The sequence below is a fragment of the Motacilla alba genome, chromosome 23 (assembly GCF_015832195.1).
Source record: "Motacilla alba alba isolate MOTALB_02 chromosome 23, Motacilla_alba_V1.0_pri, whole genome shotgun sequence".
Taxonomy (NCBI): domain Eukaryota; kingdom Metazoa; phylum Chordata; class Aves; order Passeriformes; family Motacillidae; genus Motacilla; species Motacilla alba.
In genome coordinates, this window is record NC_052038.1 from 1709004 (window position 1) to 1735604 (window position 26601).

The window sequence follows — 26601 nt, forward strand, 5'->3', positions numbered from 1 at the left end:
ACCCTTTGGAAAAAAAGCCAATTCCAACAATAGCCCCGTGTTTTCTTTGGAGCTCCCAGCCCCAGCACAGTCAGCAGCACAGCCCCGGCTGGCAGCGAGCGCTGCCCGCTCAGCTCACCCTGCTGTCCCTCCCCAGCCCCAGCCTGAGTCATGGCTGCGGCCACAGACAGTGACACAAGGCCATTGTCATCCCAGGAATGCAGCGCTTTCCTGCTCTGCACAAATATTTTGTACAGTGCATTTTCCGTGCTCGTTCCTGCTGGAAGTGCCCCCAGGAGCGCTGCTGACTAACGCTGCCCTCCCTCCCCTGCTCCCCACGGTCCAGGCTCATCCTGCTCTCCACAAAGGGCACAAAGTCGAGGCCGGAGGGGTGCATTTCCTCCAGCAGCACATGCACTGGAGGCAGTCGTGGGTTTAACCCCTCCAGGTACGGCTCCCTGGGCTCCCATCACCGGGGCCAGCTCGTGCTTCGGGGCTGGCCTGGAGGAGCAGCTCTGGACGTGGAGAGGCGCTGGCAGAGCAGGGTCACAGCTTGTCCCCAGCTCCAGACATGGCCACGGGTCACTGGAGATGCCTCTCTTGGCACTGCCTCCCAAGGGAAGATGACGCTGTTGAGTCAGGGATGGAATGAAAGACTCCAGTTTTCGTGTGGATCAGAAGGTAAAAGCGTTCAATGAATGTAGCGGGTGTTTTTGTAATCTGACTCGCTAAGGTGAGACTTGATTGGTCTCAAAGTAAAAACCTCTCACACTATTGGTAAACTATGAATAGTACACTCTAGAGAACTATATCTATAAACAACAATTAGAGAAAAAGAGACAATAATTGTTTTAATTCTTTCTTCTAAGATTCCCAGGCTCGGCCTGGGAGAAATTATCTCTGTTCTTTCTTCAACTGAACTGAGAGTATCCACAGGAAGGGGATGGGAGCTCAGACAGGAGCTGAGCTCGCAAAGGCCTCTTTTAATCCTGTCCTCAGGGCACTGCAGCTCCTGCCCTCTGCTGACCTGTCTGCTCCACTCTGCTTGGAGATGAAATCCCAATTACTTCCCTCACTTGAAGCCCTCCTGCCTGCTCACACTGCCCAGCAGAGAGCCAAGGACAGAACTTGTGTCTTCTACCTCTGCCAGGTTGTTGTCGAGGTGATTTAAAATCCAATTTCTGGGAATATATGGGATAAATGAATTTAAAAGCAAATCTGAGGATGTGGCAAAGACCCCATTCCCCCAAAATATCTCCATTTTAGAGAGCTGAAGGACAGATGATGATGCTGCATACAGGGTGAGCTCAGCTGTGGTGAGCTCCTCAGTGAACACCAAGGGCTGGTGTGGTGCTGGTGAGGGTGTCACACATTCCACAGGGGACAAGGATGTCCTCATTGTGACAGCACAGGACTGGCTGGAACAGGGCTGTGCACTGGGATCTTGGAATCACAGAATCTGGAATGGTTTGGGTTGGGAGGGACCCTAAAGCTCATTCCGTTTCACCCCTGCCATGGCAGGGACACCTTCCACTTTTCCAGGTTGCTCCAAGCCCCATCCAGCCTGGCTGTGAGCACTCCCGGGGATCCAGGAGCGCCACAGCTGCTCTGGGATGTAGCACAGCCATGGTGCTTCACAGCATTTTGGGATGCAGCAGTTCTGGAGCGATGGATGTGCCCAGTGGGATGCGTCAGGCACGCTCTGAAACACGGCCACGTGCTCTGAGTTTGTGCCCACACAGGACAGGTGACAGTGGCCATCCCATGGTGGTCACAGCCTTTGCTCCACTTTAAGTAGATGTGAACTGACTCTCTGTGGGAAAAAAATTAATTTGAAAAGTTAAGTTGTTGATTTTATAGAAATGTTTTGGCTAAATTTTGAGTCTCCCCAGCTGTGCTTAACCCAGGAGGAGCCAACACTCTTGGTATTGTGGTAACCTACCCAACAGGGATTTCCTCCCCAAATGGAATGTTTATACTCATCATTGAGAGCATGGTGGGGTCTGCCAGGAGGGACTGGGGCGGACTGGACTGGGGCAGGCTGGATTGGGGCAGGCTGGATTGGGGCAGCCAGGATGGATTGGGGCAGGCTGGATTGGGGCAGGCTGGATTGGGGCAGCCAGGATGGATTGGGGCAGGCTGGATTGGGGCAGCCAGGATGGAGTGGGGCAGCCAGGAGGGATTGGGATAGCCAGGATAGATTGGAGAAGCCAGGCTGGATTGGAGCAGGATGGGACAGGATGGATTGGGACAGGATGGATTGGGGCAGGATGGATTGGGGCAGCCAGGATGGATTGGGACAGGATGGATTGGAGAAGCCAGGATGGATTGGGACAGGATGGATTTGGGCAGGATGGATTGGAGAAGCCAGGCTGGATTGGAGCAGGATGGACTGGGACAGCCAGGATGGATGGGGGCAGTCAGGAGGGGTAGGGGCAGGATGGATTGAGGCAGCCAGGATGGATCAGAGCAGCCAGACTGGATTGGGACAGGATGGATTGGGGCAGGATGGATTGGAGAAGCCAGGATGGATTGGGGCAGGATGGATTGGAGAAGCCAGGATGGATTGGGACAGCCAGGATGGATTGGAGAAGCCAGGACGGATTGGGGCAGCCAGGAGGGATTGGGGCAGCCAGGAGGGATTGGGACAGCCAGGCTGGCCAAAGCGCCTGGTGGCTGCAGCTGAGCTGGAGGCTGCAGTGAAAGCCCTGCCCTTGCCCAGAGCAGTTGTGCAATAGCGGATGTTTGGGAGCAAATAGGTGATGCAGAAGACTTCCTTCCTCAGCTCGCAAGGCAAATAATTTGTATCCTGATTACAAATTATGAGGGTTTGGAGATTGCAAGGTCAGGAGGGACCAGTGTAATTATGTCATCTGACCTTCCCAAGGAGTGCAGCCTCGTAATGGCACTTGGTGATTCCCACGCTGAGGCCACCAGTCCTGGCTGTCCCACAGGGAGCCTTTTCCTACAGCCTGAGGCACAGGGGGTCTGTCCCTGACCCTGTGACCTGTCGGGTTACCTCAGCACACAGAACACACAGCTCACTGCCAGGTTTGACTTCTCCTGCAAGACTTAGGTCTAGGGAGATCGTAGAAGAGAATGGGATAGGGTGGGATGGGATGGGATGGGATGGGATGGGATGGGATGGGATGGGATGGGATGGGATGGGGTGGGATGGGATGGGATGGGATGGGATGGGATGGGATGGGATGGGATGGGATGGGGTGGGATGGATTTTAATGGAATGGAATGGAATGGAATGGAATGGAATGGAATGGAATGGAATGGAATGGAATGGAATGGAATCTTCAGAGCTCCATGAAGGGAAGCACAAAGATCATCCAAGTCCAGCTCCTGGCCCTGCACAGGATAACCCCAAGAATCCCACCCTGATTCGTGTCAGATTTAGGATCACCCACCCTGTCCAGCAAGAACAGCAGGATTGTCCCCCTGTTTCCAGACCTCCTCTTCCCACCTCACAGAACAACCTGGACTGCAGGAAGGAGGGGACAGTTTGGGAAGATTTGTGGTGTCCCATTCCTGCCAGGGCTGTGCAGGTGGCACAGGGAAGGTCAACTAAGAGCCCACACCTGAGGCTTTGACCTCTGTGGGATGTGAACACATTTGAATTTCCAAGTATTCAGATTTCTTCACTGTTTAAACCCTGGAGCTCTCAGGAGGCTCAGAGCACAGAGATCTGTATCAGCACAGAAACACCAGCCCTGGTCCCTCTGGTGCATCCTGCCCTGCCTGCACCCACCCAGCTTTGGCAGCCACAGCTCTGGTTAATGCAGATAGCCCAGAACTGGTTTTACATGAACACAGCCATTCACACCCCCATTATGATCATCATTAATGAGGCTGTTTCTCACCGATATTGTGGTAGGACCCAGAGACCCCTGCACAAGGCTGGGGCCTCACTGCACAGTCATGGCTCAAATGCCATCACTCCCCAAAGTCCCCAAAGTCAAAAATGAGCAGAGACCAAAGAGGTTCAGGGTGACAGCAGAACTAATCCTCACTGGTTTGCTCCTCTGGAAGATGGAGCACACCGTGGCAAGTTTGTGGCCAGATGTTTGTGCTGAATAGAGCCCCAAGACTGTGATCCCAAGGGCAGGGACACTTCAGCCTTGTCCCCGTGTCCCTGCTCACCCCTTCCACCGCTCAGGCTGCACAGGTGTGGGGTTTTGCTGCAAAAGATGCACAGGCTGTGCTGGGAAAAATGCACTGACCCAGCACTTAGGGCACCTGCAGAGTCCTCAAGGCTTTGCCCTGCCTTAGGAGGAGGCTTTTAGCCCATCGTCAGTCCCTTCCCTGCCACTGTGACCCAGGTGGCACTGAGCAGGGACAGGTCCTGGATTCTGGGGATGCTGTCTGTGGGCTGCCACTGACTGACCACCAGAGCTCAGTGCAGCTTCTCAGCCCTGCAGCCTCAGCCCTGCTGCCTCGGGGATATTTTCACACCCGGCCAGTCCTGAGAGGAAGGAAGCAAAGCGAGCTGGCCATTCCCAGGCTGAGCTAGCCAGGAGTGGCAAGGGGAGAGCGACAGGCCAGGGGCAGGTGAGTCAGGCCACACGGGGAGGAGCACAAGGAGCTGCTCCCTGGCTCTGTCCCTCTCCCACTCACCCTGTGCCGGCAGCTCTTTTACACCTTTTATCTCCATGGGCGCTTCCACCCTGGATTTTGGAGCATCCTCCTTGTCCTCCCTCACGGGACCAGCCCAGCAGGTGCCCCCTGGGCTGGGCAGTGGGGGCACAGCCTGGCCAGCAGCAGCCCTGGCACCTGTTCAGCAGGGGACACAATGAGGATTAATCACCATCTGTCCGAGACGCTGCCTTGTTTTTCCTCCATCCTTATTTGCGTGCTAGCGCCTGGAAAACAGGATGGCGATGTTTTCCTGCCGCGCATTCCCCAAGACTAAACAAAGGAGCTTGGATTTCCAGCCCCCGCTGATCTCTGATAAATGTGGGGCTTTCAGGAATTGCTTGGGGAGCGCGGGAGTGGGGGAGTTCATGGATCTGCCTCTCGGGCTGGTCCCACTGCTCAGAGCTGAAAACCTCCGACCTCTGGAATGAGGGGGAAGGTCTTCTGTCTCACTTTTAGGGAAAAAGTTTTTCAGGGAAAGAGTGATAAAGTTCTGGAATGTTTTGCCCGGGGAGGTGGTGCAGTCACCATCCCTGGGTGTGTTTTAAACAAGCCTGGATGTGGCACTGGGTGCCAGGGTTGAGTTGAGGTGTTGGGGCTGGGTTGGACTCGATGAGCTTGAAGGTCTCTTCCAACCGAGGGATTCTGGGAATTCTGGGAATTCTGTGAAAACGCTGCCTAAAGAAAGTTCTTGTGTGCACAGCCTGCACTGGTGGGCTCTTATTAAGGTTTACTACTCATAATTTGTTAAGGTCTCGTTTGTTTGAGGTCTGACTGTGGGAGGTGCTTTACAGTGAAGTACAAAGGAAAAACCAGGCTCCCTAAAGAAGGAGGAATGTTTGTTTTTAAGAGTATGACCACCAACATCACCCTGGCAGGAGTTAGATGAGGGCTCCTTGAGCCAACTTCTGAAACGGAAGCTCAGCTGGGAACGAATCAGAGAACCAGAGAATATTGGAAAGTTATGGGTCGGAAGGGCCCTTAAAGATCATTTCCTTCCCTGGGCAGGGAAGGGACTGGAAACTTTGCTGTCACCTGCTTGGAAAGCCCAGGGCTTTTCCCTGCCTGTTGCACTGCCTTTCCCTCATCCCAGTTCCTGGGATGCTCTGGTGCATCCCCCCCTTACCTGATGTTTTTATGGGTTTAAAGAGCTGCTCTGTCCAAACTCAGATGAACTTTGCAGAGCAAGCAATAATTGGTGCTTCTGCAGCTTCTGGGGAACTTCTGGAGGCTCTAAAGATGCCCCCTGAGTTGAGAAAATGAATAGTGGGAGTCCCAATTCTGAACTGATGTGGGGAATTGGACCCCAGGTGTACAATATTCAGGTTTTGTGACTCTGCTCCCATGACCAGAAGCATCAAAATCAGCCAGAGCCAGGTCTTGGGATAGATGTACCAGGGAAAAAGTAAAGAGCTGAAAAATCTGTGTTAGAAGCCTTGGAGAGAGGCTGTGGAGGTTCTCCATGGAAACACCTCAATTTCCGCTCAGCCTTGATGGGAAACACCTTTCACCTACAGATAATCCTTCCCATCTAATCCTGTATATGGGAACAGTTCTGTAACCAGGAACTTTTGATGATTTGGAGGACAAAGGTTCAACACCTTTCCTGGCATTAAAGGCGGAAAAACCACCCGGATTTGTCCAATTCCAGTGATCCCGGTGTGGGGGGATTCCCATTTTTCAGCTGTACTTTCTGTGGCCCCAGAGCTGAGATGTTTCAATCACAGAATCCCAGGATCACAAAGGTTGGGAAAGACCTCCAAGATCTTCCAGTCTTTGACTGAATCCCACTGTGCCACTGAACCTTATCACAAAGTGCCACATCATGAGTTTTGAACACTTCCAGGGACAGCGGCCCCATCACTGCCCTGGGCAGCTGTGCCAGGGCTGAACCACTCTCTCAATGAAGAAATTTTCCCTAAAATCCAACCTAAACCTCTCTTAACAAAACTTGGGCCCAACCCCCATCTGCCTCCCTTAAAAATCCCAAATTTTCTGTGAAAACTCAGTTTTAGGAAGTAGAATTGTGAGATATATATAGATTTTTTTTTTTAATCACTGTTTGGGGAAACTGCTTTTTCCCTCTGGTGACTCATGAAAAATATTGACCAAATGCACTTCAGCTCTGATTTGTGGTGTCCTCCAGTTGTGTCTCTGGGTTTGGCCCTGGATGTTCTGTCCCCGAGGCACCAAAAACCCCAAGAACCGCCCCTCCCCAAAGTAATCTCGATGGATTAATTCCTGAAACCTCATTACAGTTCTCAAGATAAGAGCTCATTAAACAGCGTGACAGTAACCTTGGAAAAGGGGATTTCAATATCTGCCCTGAGAGGTCTGAACATGAGGAATTGGTTGATATTCCCGGGTGATGTTTATCTCTGTTATCCTCAGGAATTGTCACCTGGGAATCTCGCTGCACCAGGGACCTGCTGCTACCAGGAAAAATGGGAAGGGCTGGCAGGAAGTTGTTTGCATATCTCTTCTTCTGGGTGGGTGACTCAGGCAAGAAATAAAGTGTAATATCTGTTAAAAATATCTGCAAGATCCTGAGGCAGGGGTGGTACCTCGGCAGCACTTTTTGTGTCCAAAAAATACCCCAAAACCACGGATCCTCCTGGACACTGGCACAGTACAAACCACAGGTCTGGGCTGCAACAGAGCAGGAGCATCCAGAAAGTCAGAAGGGAGAGGGAGAAATCTCACCTGGAAACAGCAGCAACAACAGAAATCACAAACTTGCTTCCCCTTCTGCCCTCCCGCCCTATTTCTCAACGAAACTTTTCAAGTTACAGATTTTAAACCTGCTCTGAATGGATAAAAGCCTGCACCAGTGCCTGGGGAATGGCAGGAAGGCACGTGCTGTCATGATTGGAGCAGGGAGAATGTGCTAATTACATAACAGCCCAGGAATTTGGCAGCGCTGATGCAGAAATAGGGCAAATAATCCTCTTTCCCCATCATCTCCTTCCCCAGCCCTGTCTGCTTCACTTTTTCAGGATGGAAATTTAATTTTCAAACCCTTCCACACAGACTTTTAACCTGGCAAAAGTGGGAAAAACAACTTTCCCAGAAGCGTTACCATACCTCAAGTCCAATTTTTTTCCCCTTAAAAAAAATCTACTAAAGAGCCATATTTTGCTTTGGTGCTCAAAAAGTGATTCCAAATCATGCCATAAACTGGCGATAGTTTTGCTTGGCCCCACTTTGCCTGTGGGCAAAGCTTTGGCCTGGAATAATTTCACATTCCTGCCACTGCCATAATTCAGCACTGCAGGGACACGAGGACATCGGTGCTTTGTCACTGAGGCTGAGCAGGGAAGCAATTTTCCTGCTTGATGAAGGAAAAATGGGGACAGAATCACTGGCAGTGATTCTGGAGACACTCAAAGAGTGACTGACTCAGAGCTGCATCTCACCAATGGATGCTGAGACAGGAATTCCCCTCACACTCTGGAATAAACACCTTCAGGAGTATTGAAAGGCTCTGGAGGCTGCAGCAGGTCACCAAAGGACAGTTTTGGAATCCTTCAGGCCTGCTCCAGTCCAAACCCATAAAATCAGCATCAGGTGCTCCCTGCTCTGGCATTCCCAGCTGTGGAAAACGGAAGAAGCAGCCTTCAGACACAGCCAGTGCAGAGCAGTGATCCCAGAGTCACAGAATCACAGAATTCCAGAACCCCTGAGGTGGAAAACCCTCCCCGCCCATGGAGTCCCAGCTGTGCCCAATGCTCACCTTGTCCCCACTCAGTGCCACCTCCAGCCCTTCCCTGGACACCCCCAGGGATGGGGACTCCAAACCCCCTGGGCAGCCCCTGCCAAGGCCTGAGCACCCTTTCAGTGATGGCAGTGGGACCTCCCGAGCTCCTGGAGTGCCCGTGGGCATCTGCACCCACATCCTCCTTCCCTCTGGGTGGGCAGCAAGGCAGCTCCCGTGTCCAGCACCGAGTGCACAGAATCCCACACTGCGTTGGGTTGGGTTGGGTTGGGCTGGAAGGACCTGAAATCCCATCCAGGGCCACCCCTGCCATGGCAGGGACACCTCCCCCTGTCCCAGGTGCTCCCAGCCCCAGTGTCCAGCCTGGCCTTGGGCACTGCCAGGGATGCAGGGGCAGCCCCAGCTGCTCTGGCAATTCCAGCCCAGCCCCTGCCCACCCTGCCAGGGAACAATTCCTCATTGCCAAGATCCCATCCAGCCCTGCCCTCTGGCACTGGGAGCCATTCCCTGTGTGCTGTCCCTGCAGGCCTTGTCCCCAGTCCCTCTGCAGCTCTCCTGGAGCCCCTTCAGGCCCTGCAAGGGCTCTGAGCTCTCCCTGCTCAGATGAAAAGGACTGGGCTTCCCAGAAAGCTGTGGGGATTTGTGCTGGGTTTTGGTGGGAGCTCAGGTGTCACTCTTGTTCTTGGTGGAGCCATCAGAACAATTACTGTGTAAATTCCTGGGCTCAGAAACAAGCTTCCTTCCTTTCTCCACCTGGAAAGGGGATCCAGATTCCCCTGGAAAGCTGCTCCTGGGCTCAGAGGGGTCACTCTGTGTGTGGCACATCAGGCACAGGGAGTCAGGACACTGAGGATGCTGCCCCACAATAAACCCAGCCACAAGGGCTGCTCACCATGTCCCTCTGTGTGACCTCATCTCCTGGTGTCCCCTGAGCCTCAGCCTGTCCCCAGGTGTGACCTTGGTCAAACACAGCCACCTCCAAGGCCATTATGGCAAAGCCACCCCTGATGTTTGGGCAGATTTGGAGCCACATCTTTGAGTGATACAGGATGCTCCAGCACAGAGCAGGAGTGAAGCTCCATCCTGCAGCACAGAGAGATTCAGAGGGTTTTTATCTCCCAGGCAGACAGCACAGGGTGTGTGGAGCTCGTGGAGGACCCTGGAATGCCTGGGAATTCAAGGAATGCCAACCTCTTCTTCAGTGGGCTTTGGTTCAAGCTCCTGCATCATCCCCAAGTGAGAGCCAAGCAAAGCAGACCCGGCCCGTGGTGCTTTTTGCTGCAGTCAGCACCAAAGTGCCAGCTGGTGACAGCACTGAGGATCTCCAGGAGGGGCTGAACCTGCCCTCAGACTACCAAAAACACCTGGGCATGCTTGGCATCCGCGTGTAGAAATATCCAGTGTTCTAAATGCGTGAGCTCAGGGCCCCAGGAATATTTGGGCTCTGCAAGGCAGGAGTTCTGGCATCCAGGCCAGCCATCTGACAGCCAGGCCATGCAGAGCTGAAAATGGATCAGGAGCCAGGTTTTGTCCAAAAGCAGCGCTGAGCCAGGCTCAGCCACCCCAGGAACAGGCACAGATCAGCTGCAGCCCAAGCCCAGGTGCTCAGTGCACACTGTGCTGGATTCCCCAGGGATTTTCATCAGGATCCTGCTCCTGTTCTCTCTGCCCATCACCAGCATCAGCCACTCCTGCAGGGACTGCAATGCCTGCATGGACTGCCACACCTGCATGGTCTGCAACACCTGCAGGGACTGCAACACCTGCATGGACTGCAACACCTGCAGGGACTGCAATGCCTGCATGGACTGCAACACCTGCATGGACTGCAACACCTGCAGGGACTGCCACACCTGCATGGACTGCCACACCTGCATGGACTGCAACACCTGCAGGGACTGCAACACCTGCAAGGACTGCCACACCTGCAGGGACTGCAATGCCTGCAGGGACTGTAACACCTGCATGGACTGCAACACCTGCAAGGACTGCCACACCTGCATGGACTGCAACACCTGCATGGACTGCAACACCTGCAGGGACTGCCACACCTGCAAGGACTGCAATGCCTGCAGGGACTGCCATGCCTGCAGGGACTACAACACCTGCAGGGACTGCAGCACCTACATGGACTGTAACGCCTGCAGGGACTGCAACTCTGCAGGGACTGCCGCACCTGCAGGGATTGCCACTCCTGCCTGCTCAGTGGGGAGCTGCAAGAAGTGAAAATTGCAGCTCATTTTCGGCTCACATGGCTGTCCTGGCAGTCAGACCCATGTTGTCCTGGGGATCTAGAGGATGGATCATCAGGAGAAGAACTGGTTTCCAAAAATCCTCTCTGCCATTTGTAAGTCTGCTGCTGCAGGAGGAGGAGGAGAAGGAGAAGGAGAAGGAGAAGGAGAAGGAGAAGGAGAAGGAGAAGGAGAAGGAGAAGGAGAAGGAGGAGAAAAAGAGAAAGAGAAGAAGAAAAGGAGGAGAAAGAGAAGGAGAAGAGGAGGAGAAAGAGGGAGAGAAAGGCTGAACTCCTTCAAACCCAAAGCCCTTTGCACTAGTTGTGCTCAGGAGCAGGAGAGCAGCCCTGGATCCTGGGAGAGGCTGCAATCGCTCCCTGGGCACGCTCCGCCCGTGGGGGCATCTGGAGACAGATCCCACAGGAGGCTCCCTGGCCAAGTGCAGGATTCTGCAGCTACTTGCAGCCAGCCATTGTCGGAGCAGGGAGCGCTCCGGCTCCTGGCTGGTACCTGAGCTGATAATTGCTCAGAAAAATTAAGGGTTGGGTAATTCCTGCCGAAATTAATTGCCTCGCTGAGCTGCCGCAGGGCACACGCCACGAGAGGGTTTGAAGATGATACAACCACTTCCCTCTTCAGGATTAAACCAGGTGGCAAAAGCCCACCTTTGTCACAAAGAGCTTTTGGCTTTGGGGATTCCTTTTCTCTGAATTGTTTTTTGGCTTTTCTGCTGTTTCTGAAATGGCTTTGAGGGTCCTGAGGAGCTGCAGGAATTTATGGGCAGCGCTTTTGTCAGCCTCACCTGATGCTGGCAGCCCAGTCCTCTGCAGCAGCTTGCTTTGCTCATTTTAACGCTTCTTTTATAAGCAGCCACTGCTCCTCACAGAATGTTTATAAACAGAGGCAGGAAATAAGAAGAGACTCAGGATATTCACAGTTGATCTAAAGTCAGCCTTTCTTCCCCTTCCAATGGGCTGCTCTCAGTTTCCTCCTCTCCTCACACTGTGCAGCTGACTTGGGGTGAAATCTTTATTTCCCCAGCAGGTCTTGATTTTGGGGAAAATTTTGCATTCTCCCTTCTCATCTCTTGGCTCCCTGGAGGAAGATTCCTCTGGGAAATGGATGATCTGCCTGTGCTGCCTCCTTCCTTCACCTCCTCATGGGAAGAATATCCTTTCTCAGGAAAAGAAGCCACAGACACATGGATTCCTAATAAATGGAGCTGGCACTCCCTGCCCAAGGCAGACCAACTTTATTTGTGTCTCTGCCCTTCTTAAACACTCCCAATGAAGAAGCTTTCACCACCCTCCAGAGAAAATATTCCCATACACCACTTTTTCACCCCTGGAAATGTTCCCTTCGCTTTACCTTTGTTACCAGCCCAAATCATAGAGGCTTTTTTACTCAGTTCACATCTTCCAGACATGGGGATGATCTCCAAGTGCTCCAGAGCTCTCCTGGCGTGTCCTGGTCTTTACAAAAGGTACTGCAGGTCCTTGCAGCTCCTCTTCCATTTGTGAGAGCCCAAACAGGACATTTGCCTTTACCAAACCTGCCCTGGGGACCTGCTGCAGCCTCCAGAGCCTTTCAATATTCCTGAAGTGTTTCTTGCAGAGTGTGAGTGCAATTCCTGTCTCCACATCCATTGGTGAGAGGCAGCTCTGGGTCAGTCACTCTTTGGGTGTCTCCAGTCACTTGGGAGATAAAAACATGTCAAGATAACAGTTCATGTGCTCCAGGAGAGGTGTCTAAAAGCAAATCCCCCTCTGGAGACACTTTCCCCTGTAGAAGAGGTTTTGGGTGGGTGGGTTTTGTTGTTGTCCTTAGCTGGTGGGGTTTTTTTCCCCAAACATTTCTTGAGTATTTTGATTTTTGCTTAAATCTTCCAAGGTGTTTTCAGTCCCCTCTCAAATTCTTGTCATCTTTAGGTTTATGTGCTCCCTCCCTTTGCTGAGGACAGGAGAAAACACTGAGCTGAGCCCTGCAAGCATGGTTTGCTAAATCCTGCTATTTGCTGGTCAGCCTTGGGCGTGTAAGGACACAGAGCCAGGAGGAGAGTGCAGAGTCAGCTGGGCTGAGGTTTGGATGTTTCTTACAAGGTTTGCAATTTGGGTCAATTTGGACCTCAGATGGGAACTCTGGGGGGGATCTCAAGGATTTTGTGCTCCAAATGCACAGGTATGGACAGGCACTGGAACAAAAGACAGGCTGGAGAGCTGGGGGTGCTGCCCTGCAGAGGAGAAGGCTCCAGGGAGAGCTCAGAGCCCTTGCAGGGCCTGAAGGGGCTCCAGGAGAGCTGCAGAGGGACTGGGGACAAGGCCTGCAGGGCCAGGAGCCAGGGAATGGCTCCCAGTGCCAGAGGGCAGGGCTGGATGGGATCTTGGCAATGAGGAATTGTTCCCTGGCAGGGTGGGCAGGGGCTGGGCTGGAATTGCCAGAGCAGCTGGGGCTGCCCCTGCATCCCTGGCAGTGCCCAAGGCCAGGCTGGACACTGGGGCTGGGAGCACCTGGGACAGGGGGAGGTGTCCCTGCCATGGCAGGGGTGGCCCTGGATGGGATTTCAGGTCCCTCCCAACCCAAACCCTTTGAATTCCACGTTTCAAAGGAAATACGCAAAGCACACCAGAGGAACCTGCCCCCTGCCTGTCTGATTCTGCTCCTCCTCTTCCTCATCACTTATTTCAGGAAAAGGGAAGCCTTCCTAAGCCAGAGGAGCCCAGGTTGTGCTTCCGTGCTGAGCTCAGGGCAGCCGGCGCCAGCTCAATCGCGGTGATGCCCTGCAGGCACCTGCTCCTTCCCTGCAAACCCCGAGCTCCTCCAGCATCCTGGCCCTGAGCTGAGCTCCAGGGAGGGCTGGAAACCCAGCACCACCAAACCTCCAGCGGGGCACCAGTGCCAGCCCTTGCCAGGGCTGTCCTTGTTTTTGTGGCTCCTGTTTTGCTCCAAGCTGGGGTTAATCACCGACGGTTCCAAATTCCACTCCTGGAGAGGGGAAAGGGAAATGAGCAGGAGGGCTCGGGCTCAGCCTCTGCCTTGAGCCTCTTGCCTCTGCCCTCCCTTTCTGCTTCACTTGCTGCTTTTCCAGGCTGCTCATGGCCAAGGCCAGGAGCAGTGCCCCCACTCGAAGCTCTCAAACTCACTTTGCGTTGTTCTCCTTTCCCCTCCTCTGAATAATAAAAGCTGCTTGACAGCACCAGGGCTGCAACTATTTCAAGCCTCAAAGTTTTTCAGCTCAAGCCCTTAAATCTGTTTAACCCTTCTGTGTCCATCTGGCTGTCAGGAGGATGTAGAGTAATCAAACTGCAGAATCTGTAAGGTTGGAAAGGACCTTCAAGATCATCAACTCCAACAACCAACCAGTGCCAGTGCCACCAGCATAATCACCACTGAAGTGTGTCCTCAAGTGCCACATCACATCCATGGTTTTTGAACACCTCTGGGGTGGTGACTCCAGCCCCTTTGTAAACCTTTCAGTGAAGAAATTTTCCCAATATCCACCCTGAGCCTGCCCTGGCCCAGCCTGAGGCCGTTCCCTCTGCTCCTGTCCCTGTTCCCTGGAGCACAGCCCGACCCCCCCGGCTGTTCCCTCCTGGCAGGAGCTGTGCAGAGCCACAAGGTCCCCCCTGAGCCTCCTTTTCTCCAGGCTGAGCCCCTTTCCAGCTCCCTCAGCCTCTCCCTTCCCCAGCTCTGTTCCCTTTCCTGGCTCCAGCCCCTTTCTTGTCCTGAGATGCCCAAAATGAGCCCCAGCCCTGTGAGCCTTTCCCCAGCATAGCAGAGGGATGCAGTGCCCCAGGAGCCTCTCCAGGATTCCTCCCTGGGGTCTCTCCCAGCTGCACAGGCGCTGTGCCCTGCAGTGACTGTCCCAAAGCTCAAACAGGAGCCTGTCAGAGCCCCTGGATGTTCCCTCAGCTCCTCTCTGCCATCCCATGCTGCCCCAAGCTGGGTGAAGAGGTCGGGTGTGCCCCAGGCACTGCCCAGGCTGTGCCCCATAACAGACCAGCCCAGAGCTGAGCAGTTTCAAATCACTTTGGGGTGGAAAAATTCCACTCTAATTGGGAAACATCCCACAAATCAGACAGGTTCCTGTTGTGGACAGTCAAGCTGTTCCCTTCTTCTACCACCTTCTGGGTTTCAAGTAATTTGATTTTAATCATTGCAGGGTAATTTTGAGCTGAGATTTTGATCCAAGTTGTCTGGGAGATGGGAGTTTTGGGGGCAGGTGAACCAGGGGGGGCTTTGTAGGGCATTCCCTGATAAAATGGGAATTGCTGAGGCACGACAGGTGCAGGTCCATATAAATCCCAGGGTAATGGATTGGGAAATGCAGAGTCCTGGCCAGGGAAGTGCCAGATCTCCCTCTTCAGGCTGCTGCTCTTGCCTCTGGAAGGTCACAGTTTATCTGACAAATGTCATTCACCCCAAACAACAATGCCTTGAGGAAGGAGAGAAACATTATTTGATAAAAACCATTCACTGAGTGAAGCTGCCCTGGGACTTTGGAAGTCTGTCCCGGAGAAGGTTTGCTGGACAAAGTGCAGAAAAGAGAAAAGAGGGAGATAAATGCGTTTTATCACCCAGGAATTATGTAATGAACAGGTGTATTGCCACCTTTGGCTCCTCTGCACCCTGCCCCTGTTTCTTTTCCTAGGATTTACACTTTCCCACTGTTTTGCAACTCCAGAAAGCAGCTGGGTTTGCAAAGCAGCTGGAGCCCCACGTGTTTCCTTGCCTTGCTCTGCACAGGATTTACCCAGAACGCCCAGCCCACAGTCCCACGCAGGCAGGGGTGCTCTAAAACCCATTTCTCACTGCCTGGCTCTGCAAACCCAGGAGCTGTGCAGCTCCCTGGGAGGCTGCGTGGGCACTGTCTCCTCTCCCACCTTTGGGGCTTTCTGAACTGTTTGTTCCAGCAGCGGCTGAGCAGCCCTGGGCTGGGACAGTCCCCAAGAGCTGGGACAGTGCCCAGGAGCTGGGACAGCTCTGTCACCCTGCAGAGGAGCTGCAGCTGGAACTGCCCTGGGGCAGGAACTCCCCCAGCCGTGAAGGATTTTTAATAGGGAATGTTCCATATCATGGTTCATGCCTCAAAATGTGTCCTGCTGGTTAATATGAATAAAAATAATAATAAAATTATGTTAATAAAAATACAGAAACCTGGAATGTCTTGAGATGACACCCAGCAAGATGGTCAAGGAGGGGAAGGGAATTCCTGAGCAGAATGTTATGGAGACAGGACCTTCCCAATGGGGCCTGGCGGTGACACAGCTCAGTGATGGGGACAGGTCCCTCCTGCTGGGGCCTGGGGGTGACACAGCTCAGTGATGGGGACAGGACCCTCCCAATGGGGCCTGGGGGTGACACAGCTCAGTGATGGGGACAGGACCCTCCTGCTGGGACCTGGGGGTGACACAGCTCAGTGATGGGGACAGGACCCTCCCAATGGGGCCTGGGGGGGACACAGCTCAGTGATGGGGACAGGACCCTCCTGCTGGGACCTGGGGGTGACGCAGCTCAGTGATGGGGACAGGACCCTCCCAATGGGGCCTGGGGGTGACGCAGCTCAGTGATGGGGACAGGACCCTCCCAATGGGGCCTGGGGGTGATGCAGCTCAGTGATGGGGACAGACCCTCCTTCCTTTTCCTGAACAGTGCCAGCTCTGTGTGCCCAGCTCGAGAGCTGCCCTGTTGTGGCCCACAAGCCATATCCATCCTGACTGAGATAAATCAGGACTTATGCAGCGGAAACCTTGATAAATGTTTCCTGTCTCCACATCCATCGGTGAGCTCTGAGTCAGTAACTCTTTGATGTCTCCAGTCATCAAATCACATGGGAGATAAAACCATTTCAAGATAACAGTTCATGTCCTCCAGGAGAGGTGTCTGAAGGCAAATCCCCCTCTGGAGACACTTTCCCCTGTAGAACAGCTTTTGGGGTGGTTTGTGTTGTTGTCCTTAGCTGCTGGGGTACATTTCATTATCCTAGAAATGTTTTATTGTCTCCTGCAGCCACCAGGTCTCACCCAGAGCTCATCACCCAGCTGGAGGAGTAACTCAGGGAGACCTTGGATCAGCCAGGGGGCTGAAGGCTGTGACAAAGACCCTGCAGAAGAAGTCAGTGACTGGGAGGAACCAAGGGATTCCCCTTGCCATCGTCTGTCTCCTTCAGGGCACTGGGATTGCAGCCTGGGCTGTCGAATGCAGGGAGCCCCCGACACAGGCAATGATTGGCATCTGACTCCATAGTTCAGGAGGCTGAACAATTGCTTTATTAATATATAATTAGGATTGCTTTAATAATCGATCTATTACACTAATACTATATTAAAACTATACTAAAGAGATCCTATCCTATCCTATCCTATCCTATCCTATCCTATCCTATCCTATCCTATCCTCTACAAAAGGTACTAAAAAAACCCCCCGACTGTCTGAGACAGCCAGGACACAGCTTAGACCCAACTGGCCAAGGAAACAAAACAATCCTCAGCAGAATCCAATTGACAAATGCCTCCAGTAAACAATCTCCATAACACATTCCACATGTGCCAAACAACAGGAGCAGCAGGTAGAAATGAGAATTGTTTTCTCTCCTTCTCTCTGTGCTTCTCCAGGAAGAATCCCGGGAGAGGGAATTGTGTCTCTCTCTGTTCAGGGAATGTGAATGTCACAACTGGCCAGTTCCATTCCTGGAGGCTCTCCCTGCTTCTCGTGGCAGTTTGCAGGAGCAGCACACGAGGAGCACTCACGGCTGGCGTGCCAAAGGGGAGGGAGCTGCTCTCCCACAAACGGCTCAGTCAAGGTGCCCTGGCAGGGGCAGGCCTCTGGGAATGCTCTGAGCAGCAATTCTAATTAGCAGCTGACTGTTAAAGGTGGGGGAATCGGTGTGTCAGTCTGGGACTTCAGTTCACTGCAATTTGGGAAACTTCAAGCAGGATAAGGGAAAAATCAGATGTTTTGCTGTCTGGGAGCCAGGCAGGTGGGGAAGGAGGCAGCGGGATCCTTCACAGCTCCCAGCATGGGGAATGAAACGGCAAATCATCCTCTTGGAACCCAGGGCAGGAAGGAGAAGCCCCAGACTGAGCAGACACAGAATCACACAATCAAAAAAAAGCCACCTGAAGCCTTTCCTCAACCTCCTGCACACAATGGTGTGTGTGCTGGAAAGGTGATTTTTAAAAAAATAAAACATAAAAGGACTATCACCTCTAAATCCCTAAAAGAAAATAACTTAGAAAAAATTAGTGGAAGAAAATTTAGATAGATTGGACTGGATAAGATAGATTTGGATTGGATAAGATAGATTTGGATTGGATTGGTTAAAATAGATGTGGATTGGATAAGATAGATGTAGATTGGGTAACAGGGAGGAATTCTGCCCTGGGAGGGTGGGCAGGCCCTGGAACAGATTCCCAGAGCAGCTGGGGCTGCCCCTGGATCCCTGGCAGTGCCCAAGGCCAGGCTGGATGGGGTTTGGAGCACTGGGGACAGTGGAGGTGTCCCTGCCATGGCAGAGGGTAGAATGGGACAATCTTTGAGGTCCCTTCCAACCCAAACCAGCCTGGAATTCTCTGATTCTATGAAAAGACTAACAGAAATATTTGCTACAAGCGCTGACCCTGAGATCCTGTGGCAGAAAACCTGTTTGTGGTGACAAGGAAAGGTGTGACCAGGGTCCCGGTGTCAGTGACAGAGCTGTGCTCTGCAGGAACACACACATCTCCTCCCATGGTTTGAGTTTGCAGCCTCCAATTCCCTTTGACAGCCTGGAAATTGTGCCCCGGAAAATGCAGAATTTCCATCCAGCCCTGCTGGGCTCTGATCTGCCTGGGGAGGAGGAGGAGAGAAGAAGAATCAGCTCAGCTGGGCAGAGCTGTGAGCAGTGGTTTAGGATTTACAGATCTTTGCTGAGTGAGGGTAGCTGGGTGTGAGGAGCCTCAGATGAATTCTCTTTATTTCTCTGCAGTTCTGACTTGGACTGACATATTTTAGTGCAGCTTCATCAGAAACAGCTCAAGGGATGGCAAGAGCTGCAAGATTTCATTATTGCGCAATTCAAGGATGAAAGCAAAACCATTCTTGTGATCTGAACTTCAGCCTTGTACGTATCATGTACAATGGGGAAGTTGTCAATCAGAAATTCCTTTCAAACTTTTTTTCTGTGCTCAGAGCTTCCCAGTTTTTTCACAGCCCTCCTGAAGGGACTTGGTGGTCTCTAATTTGGAATTTAAGGGTGGGAAAACAGAAGTGTGATTGAAAGTTGAAGTGGTGGCACACTGGAGACGTGATTTGGGAAGTGCCAGCATTGTTGTCCAGAGAAGAACGTTCAGGTTGATTCTATCAGAGTGCCAGGAAAATAGAAATAAACAGAGGAGGAAGAGCTGGACAAGGCAGGGCTGCAGAAAGGGGAAGGGTTTGGGCAGTGGGAGTGGAAGCAACTGCTCTGGGCTGGGCTGGGCAGCCTCAGAGCGAATATTGTGAGCAATTTGGGCACCACAGTGTAAGAAAGACATGAAATTATTAGAGAGCATCCAAAGGAAGACAGCAAAGATGTTGATTGGCCTTGAGGGGAAGCTGCATGAGGAGCAGCTGAGGCCACGTGGAATGTTCATCCCGGAGAGGAGGAGACTGAGAGGAGAACTCCTCACAGTTACCAGCTCCTCAGGAGGGGGAGAGAAGGGACAGCTCCCATCCCTGCTCTGGGACAGGGACAGCAGCCAGGACACGGCTGGAGCTGGGCCAGGGCAGCTCAGGCTGGAGAGCAGGGCAAGGTTCTTCCCCCAGAGGGTGCTGGCACTGCCCAGGCTCCCCAGGGGATGGGCACGGCCCCGAGGCTGCCAGAGCTGCAGGGATGGCCAGGGTGGGGTTGGTGGGGGTCTGGGCAGGGCCAGGGGCTGAGCTGGATGATCCTTGGGGTCCCTTCCAGCTCAGGAGATTCCATGGTACCCTGTGATGGTGAAGGTGTCTTCCCAGGCAATATCCCCTGCCCAGGAATGTCCCGTGCCCTGGGAACAGCCCACCCCTGCAGCAGTGGCACACACAGATCCCTTCCCATGGCCACCCGTGGCCTTTGGGTCCCTCTGTGGCCCTGGCCAGCCCCTGCCATGTGGTGCTGGCCCAGACAGAGCTCTGGGCTGTGTTTGGCTCCAAGCTGCACTCTGAGGACAGCACAGAAGGGGCAGTTTGCCCCTGCCCCAGCACATTAATTAACAAGCAGAGGTTGGAAATCCACCCATGGTACCTCATGAGGATGCCCTGAGCTGGTGGGGCTGCAGAGGTTTAATGCAGCTCTAAAATCAGTCCAGGCTTGATGGACTCTGCTGCCAGGCAGGGGGAGCACGGTGGAGACTTCCTCCCTTCTTGTCCCAACCTGTGGGGACCCAAAACCAGGCAGCCCAGGCAGACCTGGGCCACTCCCTGCTGTGGCAATTCCCACCTGGCAGCGCCCAGCTGGGCAGGGCTGGCATTGCCTGCAGTCACTGAGGGTCACACAACTGGCACAACCAACCTGAAACTCCCACTGGTGGGCTGGTAGTAAACAAAGGGTTAAACATGAAGTGTTTGGGGTGGGGGAGGCGGTTTTGAGCCTGTGTGTGATACCTCAGCTCTTCTCTGAACTGCTGAAATATTCAAGAGATGGCAGGAGAGCCCACAGGGGTTGGAAAGGCTGTGCCTCCCAAATCCTCAGACCTTCCTGGGTCAGGGACACCAGAGGGAAGGTTTGGAATGGGAATTACCCTGAGATAGGCTCAGGACGAGCTGTTCTTGGGGCCAATTTCCTGTACAAGCCCTGCAGGGAAGGTGCCAGGTGTGCCCAGGAAGGATCCAGGTGCTGGAAGTGCAGCATGGATTGACCGGGGATCTGGCCAGGAAGTTCCTGGCAAGAAGTGGCAGAGGAGGAAGCACAGCCAGTGCAGGGCTGCTCTTCGACAAAAGTTTTTACAATTCAATTCCCAAGGGTGGTGTTGGTTCAGAAGCTCTCCAGGCCCAATCCAAGCTGGAATAACACACCCAGAGTCACCCCACGGGTGCTCACAGCCCAAGCGTGAGGGGCTGCTGCTCAGACAAAGCTCTGCAGCTGTAAAATTCACATTTTCACTGCATCCAGGCCAGCAGGATGGAATAACGGAGGAGTTCTGCCAGCATTCCTGGCTGTACTCAGCCTCACCTGAGTGCTGTTTTACACCTTCTCCTGGTGGAATTGAACTTCTGCTCTCAGAAATCCTGCTCTGCATTTTCTCCCCACTCAGCTGTAGTCATGTCCTGGAATATCCAAAATCCAGAGCTGTGGAGATATCCTGGTGTGCAGAGGGGCAAGGCTGAGCCTGGATTATGGCTGCAGGACAGGAGATTTTTGAGAAGATGCCCAAACCAATCAGGTCCCACTGTTTTGCCTGTTCCATCTAATTCAGTTAAGAATGAATTTCAGGGGAAATGAGACACAGCTGTTCCTGGGTAGAAAGGCCTCCAGTTATTGACCCATCCTCCCATCCTTCCCCTGGTGACTCAGCTGCTCCCTGAGCTTCATGCAAATGCACATTTCTGAGTGCTTACCTGTCTGATCCTGATACTGCCCTGATTTATCAATAAATATCTTCCTCTTATCTTCACTCTACTGTTTCTTCTAAGGCTTTGTAATAAATATTTTCATTTCTGCTCCATTCAGAAAAGCTGAAACTCTCATCACACCATGATGAAACCTTGTGGGACTTTTGATACAATTGCAAAATGGCAAACCCCGTTTTATGGCTCCTTCCCAGCAGCAGGTGAGTGATTTATTGGCTTCTTCCTGAAACCCAAAGCTCTACATCATTTTTTGTCATCAGGACTGCAAGAGAGGAGGTCAGAGAGCCTGGTGAGAGCTGTTTGTGCAATCACAGAAAGCGTGGGGGCTGCAGCATCAATTTCACCCAAAAAGCCATCTGAGCATCTCCTGCTCAAATGGGACTGAGAGTGGGAGAGGAAGTTCTTGGTCCACAGATCTGCTGGAGAGGGGGGACTCGGACCTGGGGAGATTGAGATGCACCAGCAAAGCATCCTTGGAAGTGTCCCAGGCCTGGCTGGACAGGGCTTGGAGCACCCTGGGACAGCGGAAGGTGTCCCTGCCATGGCAGGGGTGGGATGAGCTGAGCTTTAACTGAGCTGAGCTTTAAGGTCCCTTCCAATCCAAACCATTCTGAGACTCTCTGCAGGGTGATAAATGGAAATTTACAGGCATTAGCAGGTCCTTGCAGACTATCAGGTGCATTAGCTTATTTATCACTAAATAAATACCTCGGTATCAGCAGATCTGGGCTCCTTCTGGTATCACAGTGCCCTACTTTGCCTGGCCCGACCCACGGGTCAGCGGGCTGGGCTGGGCTCTGCTGGGCTGGGCTCCGCTGGGCTGGGAACAGGGCTTGCTCTGTGCTCACCTGGCTATCAGATCCTGCAGCTTTGCTCAGGCCCTGGGGTGCCGTGGGAGGGCCTCACCTCGAGATAACCGGGCTGGAAAGGGCTGAGCAGGGATGGAGAGCAAACAGCAGGCAGCACTGGGAGCTGGGCTGCCTCTGGGGCAAGCTTTGCCCTGGTGAGTGTGGGGAGCCCAGCTCCAGCCCTGGGCTGTGTGTGGCACCATCAGTCTGTGCTGGGGGCAGGCAGGGATGGACACTCAGGAGGAATTCCAGGCTTTTCCCCCTGAGGATGGCAGCGGGGTGATCCCCACCTTGAGGAGCCCAAAGCTCCATCTCCATGGGACACGCTGGGCCTGCTGCTCCCGAGGGGACACCCAGCTGGGCCTGGACTGCTGGAGGTGGAATCCCAGAATCTTGGAATTCCAGAGCACCAGAACGAGAGAACAGAATCATACAATCCCAGAATCCCAGAACAGAATCACAGAATCCCAGAATGAGCGGGGCTGGAAAAGACCTTTGAAATCATCAAGTCCAACCTGTGACCTGACACCACCTTGTCACTCAGACCAAGGCACTAAGTGCCACATCCAGGCTTTTCTCAAACACCTCCAGGGATGGGCACTCCAAGCCTCCCTGGGCAGCCCCTGCCAAGGCCTAAGCTCCCTTTCCATGGGGAAATTCCTGCTGTGCCCACCCTGAGCCTGCCCTGGCCCAGACTGAGGCCGTTCCCTCTGCTCCTGTCCCTGTTCCCTGGAGCACAGCCCGACCCCCCCGGCTGTCCCCTCCTGGCAGGAGCTGTGCAGAGCCACAAGGTCCCCCCTGAGCCTCCTTTGCTCCAGGCTGAGCCTCTTCCCAGCTCCCTCAGCCCCTCCTGGGGCTCCAGCCCCTTCCCAGCTCCGTTCCCTGCCCTGGATGTGCTCCAGCATCCCAAACCAACGCTTCCTGCTGCAGAAGTGCCAAGGCCAGTGAAGATTCTCTTCTGAGAGGAGCTGAAGTGTCCAACTGTGTCCCTGTCCTGCAGGTGCCTGGAGCCAGCCTGGGTTTGGAGCCTGGCTGATTTCTGCACATGAAACACCAGTAGAGGCACAGAACCAAGGGCATCACTTCTGGAGTCACCCCAAGGAGGTCAAGAATAGGAAAAGAATGAATGGTGGGGAGGAGGAAGCTGCCCAGGACTTGGCAGAGAGTGTTGGGCCATTGGAATGTGGGAATGGAACTGATTTGGTTTGGTCTGGAAATGACGTGGGAATGGTTTGTGCTCAGGCTCTGCCTCCAGGCGTGGGCTGGAAGCCTCTGAGGGGTGATGGGCTCAGCCCTGGGGATGTCCTGGCACATGGCCGTGCTGGGACTGAGCCTGGGCCAGTCTGAACCCCCGGGGCCAGCGGGAGCTGTGCCTGGCATGGGTGAGCCGAGGAACCAAACCTGGCACTGGACACCCACAGAGGTCATTTCAGGAGAGACCTGGGGTCATACAATGCCCCAGGGCAGGAGATTTTACATTTGAGTCTCCAGTTTTACATTTGAGTCTCAAATTTTACATTTCAGTATCCAATTTTACATTTCAGTCTCCAACTTTACTTTGAGTCCCCAACTTTACATTTCAGTGTCCAATTCTACATTTCAGTGTCCAATTTTACATTTCAGTGTCCAATTCTACATTTCAGTCTCCAACTTTGAGTCCCCAACTTTACATTTCAGTATCCAATTTTACATTTGAGTCTCCAATTTTACATTTCAGTATCCTGTTTTACATTTGAACCTCCAATTTTATATTTCAGCATCCAATTTTACATTTCAGTCTCCAATTTTACATTTCAATGTCCCCCATCTTGTTGGCTGCATTCTTGTCACGGCTTGGAGTGAGACATCTACACCAAAAAAACAGACATTGAAGTGAAGTCTGGTTATTTAGCACCACAAGCAAACAAAAAAGTGTGGAATAGATCAAGTTTGATTAATTAATGTGTGCAAACTGCATCACTCATGAGACACACAACAGGAGCTGGGACAGTCAGAGTTTCCATTGCTGCTGTCACCAGGAAGAGTTTCATCCCAGGGCTAAAACCTCTCTGTGGTGGAGTTTTAACGAAGCCCAGGAGCAGATTCCAGGTGAGGCCGAGGGCAGGAGCAGCTCTGTCACCAAAGGAGCTCCTCTCTCCCTGTCACATCTCTGGGACAGGCTCTGTCACACCCAACAAGCAGATACTCCTCATTCCTTATCTGCACTTGGAATTAATTTGCTGCCTGTGCTTTTGGGAAGTCCTGGTTTATTTTCCCGCTCCTCTGACACATCTGACATTTTCCCTGCTCTCCTGTTTTCTGCTCGTGCCACTTTAGCCCAATTTGAGTCAAGGTGCAGCCCACGCTGCTGGCACAGGGAACTGCTCTGCTTTTCAGCATCTGTCCTACACATTTCATTTACATTTAACCCTCCCTGCTCCAGGGTTTAAAGTGGAAAGGTCACAGTCATTACCTGCAGAAAGCCAATTTATGGGTGCTGTGAACACTGAGGTGTTTATGCCTCAGGCTGTCCTGTCCCAGGGAGAGCAGCTCTGAGCTGCTGAGTGAGGAGGAGGAGGAGGAGGAAGGGGTCATGCCTTATATATGTTATTGCCTTACATATATTACTATATTATTATAATTGCCTGTTATTATAATTATATTATTATTATTGCCTTATATATATTTTGCCTTATACATAGCACTATATTATTTTTATTGCCTATTATTATAAATGTATTATTATTACTTTATATATACTACTGCCTTATATATATTACTATATCATATTATTATTATTGCCATCATTATAATTATATTATTATTGCCTTATACATATTATTGCCATATATATTAATATATATTATTATTATTACCTATTATTATATATCACTGTTATTAATATTGCCTTATATATATTACTGTATTCTAAACACCTAAACTCTAAGTTTCCCACCCTGTGATGTCACACACTTCTATCCAAACTCCACACCCACAATCCCAGCTCTATCATTCCATTCTGGAAGCTTCTCCGCGGCCTCAGGTCAATGCAGTGTTCTCCTGGGGGTCAGTGCCTGCCAGCACTGAAGGTCTCAAATTCTCAGCAGCCAGAACTCCAGCACTGGAGGTTTTAGGGTGGAGGCTGGTTCTTCTTCACCTTCTCCATGGGTTTTGTGTAATTGGATAAAAAAGTCCCCATTGAGGGCCACAGGTGGTTGGTTATTGGGTTAAAAGTAAAAATAATTTAGGTGTCTATTGATGCAGGGCGCCCCCGATGCGGGGAGTGATGTGCTCTGACTCCATGATGCAGGAGGCTGACAATGCTTTATTAAGCTATGTTATATCACACTAATACTGTATTATATTAAAGAGATGCTATACTAAAGAGATACCGCACTAAAAAGATACTACAGAAAAACCCGTGACTGTCTGGGACAGTCACGACACAGCTTTGACCCAATGGCCAATCAATCCAAACAACCATCAGCAGAATCCAATTAAAAATCACTTCTGGTAAACAATCTCCATAACACATTCCGCATGTGCAAAAACAACAGCAGCAGCAAGTAGAGATAAGAATTGTTTTTTCTTCTCTGAGCTTCTCTCTGCCTTCCCCAGGAAAATCCTGGGAGAGAGAATTGATGTCTCTCTCTCTCTCTGTTCAGAGAATGTGAATGCCACAGGTGTCATTTCTTAACTGGACAGTTTATCCTTAAAAGGCCTTGTAGAGAGAGACACGGCTCCATTTTCTATCTGTTAGAGTGAAGTGCTGTAGAACTCAGGGTTTGTGAGACTGCGACAGAGATAAGAACTAACAAACATCTGAGTCCCAACAAGAAACACCATCTCACACGTTTAGTCCTGACCCTGGCAAAAAGAAAGCAAAGACTCCACAGGAGGTGTCCTGGAAGACTCCGGCTGCCTGTCCCTGCCTCCAAAATCAGGCTCTGGGATTCAGCTGGGCTCAGAGGAAACCATAGGAAATTCCTCAGACACAGAAAATGAGCCCAGCCCAGAGAAACCACAGCTCAACTCTGCTCCCAGGAGAGGGACATCTCATTCCAGGATGTCTGGAGAGCTCCTTCATCCCACACCAGCCTCTTGTCCTTCCCATGGGAACTGGAGATGTGGAGCTGCAGCCCATGGATGTTGTGGGGGTCCCAGTTGTGGGTTTCTCTGGGTCTGGATTGAAGGCATTTGAGATGGTAGTTCATGTTCAGACTCAGGTGTTTATTATTTCTTCTCAGTTAAACAGTCTCACTGCTGTGAGTTCTGCAGCTCTTCATTAGAAGGCACAATGTGGCCAACAATTTCTGCTTACAAGGTCTTTTAAGACTAAACTATCCAATTAAGAACTGACACCTGGATTATTTTCCCTTTTAACCCAATAACTGATCCCACAGAGCCCGCAATGCAGACTGTTCTGCCCAATTCCAAAATGCCACCCAAACCCATGGAGAAGAAACCCAGGATGACAACCTGTGCCCTCCATGTTGCTTCCATCCACAACATACTAAAAATCCCAAAACCTCAATTTCTCACCAAGTGATTCACCCACACTACTCTCTATAACCTCTTTCACACTTCTGTGGATTCCAGTCTATCTTGAAGTCTAGGAAACTTTCTCCATGAATGAGGGTCA

The 26601-nt window shown here is 52.1% G+C and overlaps 1 long non-coding RNA gene across 1 annotated transcript; it reads left to right on the forward strand.

The window, feature by feature from the left end:
• The first annotated feature begins 297 nt into the window (after positions 1–297).
• LOC119711134 lies at positions 298–23522 on the forward strand. Its single transcript, XR_005259670.1, has 3 exons — positions 298–660; positions 21233–21332; positions 22981–23522. It is a non-coding gene; the product is annotated as an uncharacterized LOC119711134 (long non-coding RNA).
• Positions 23523–26601: the final 3079 nt, after the last annotated feature.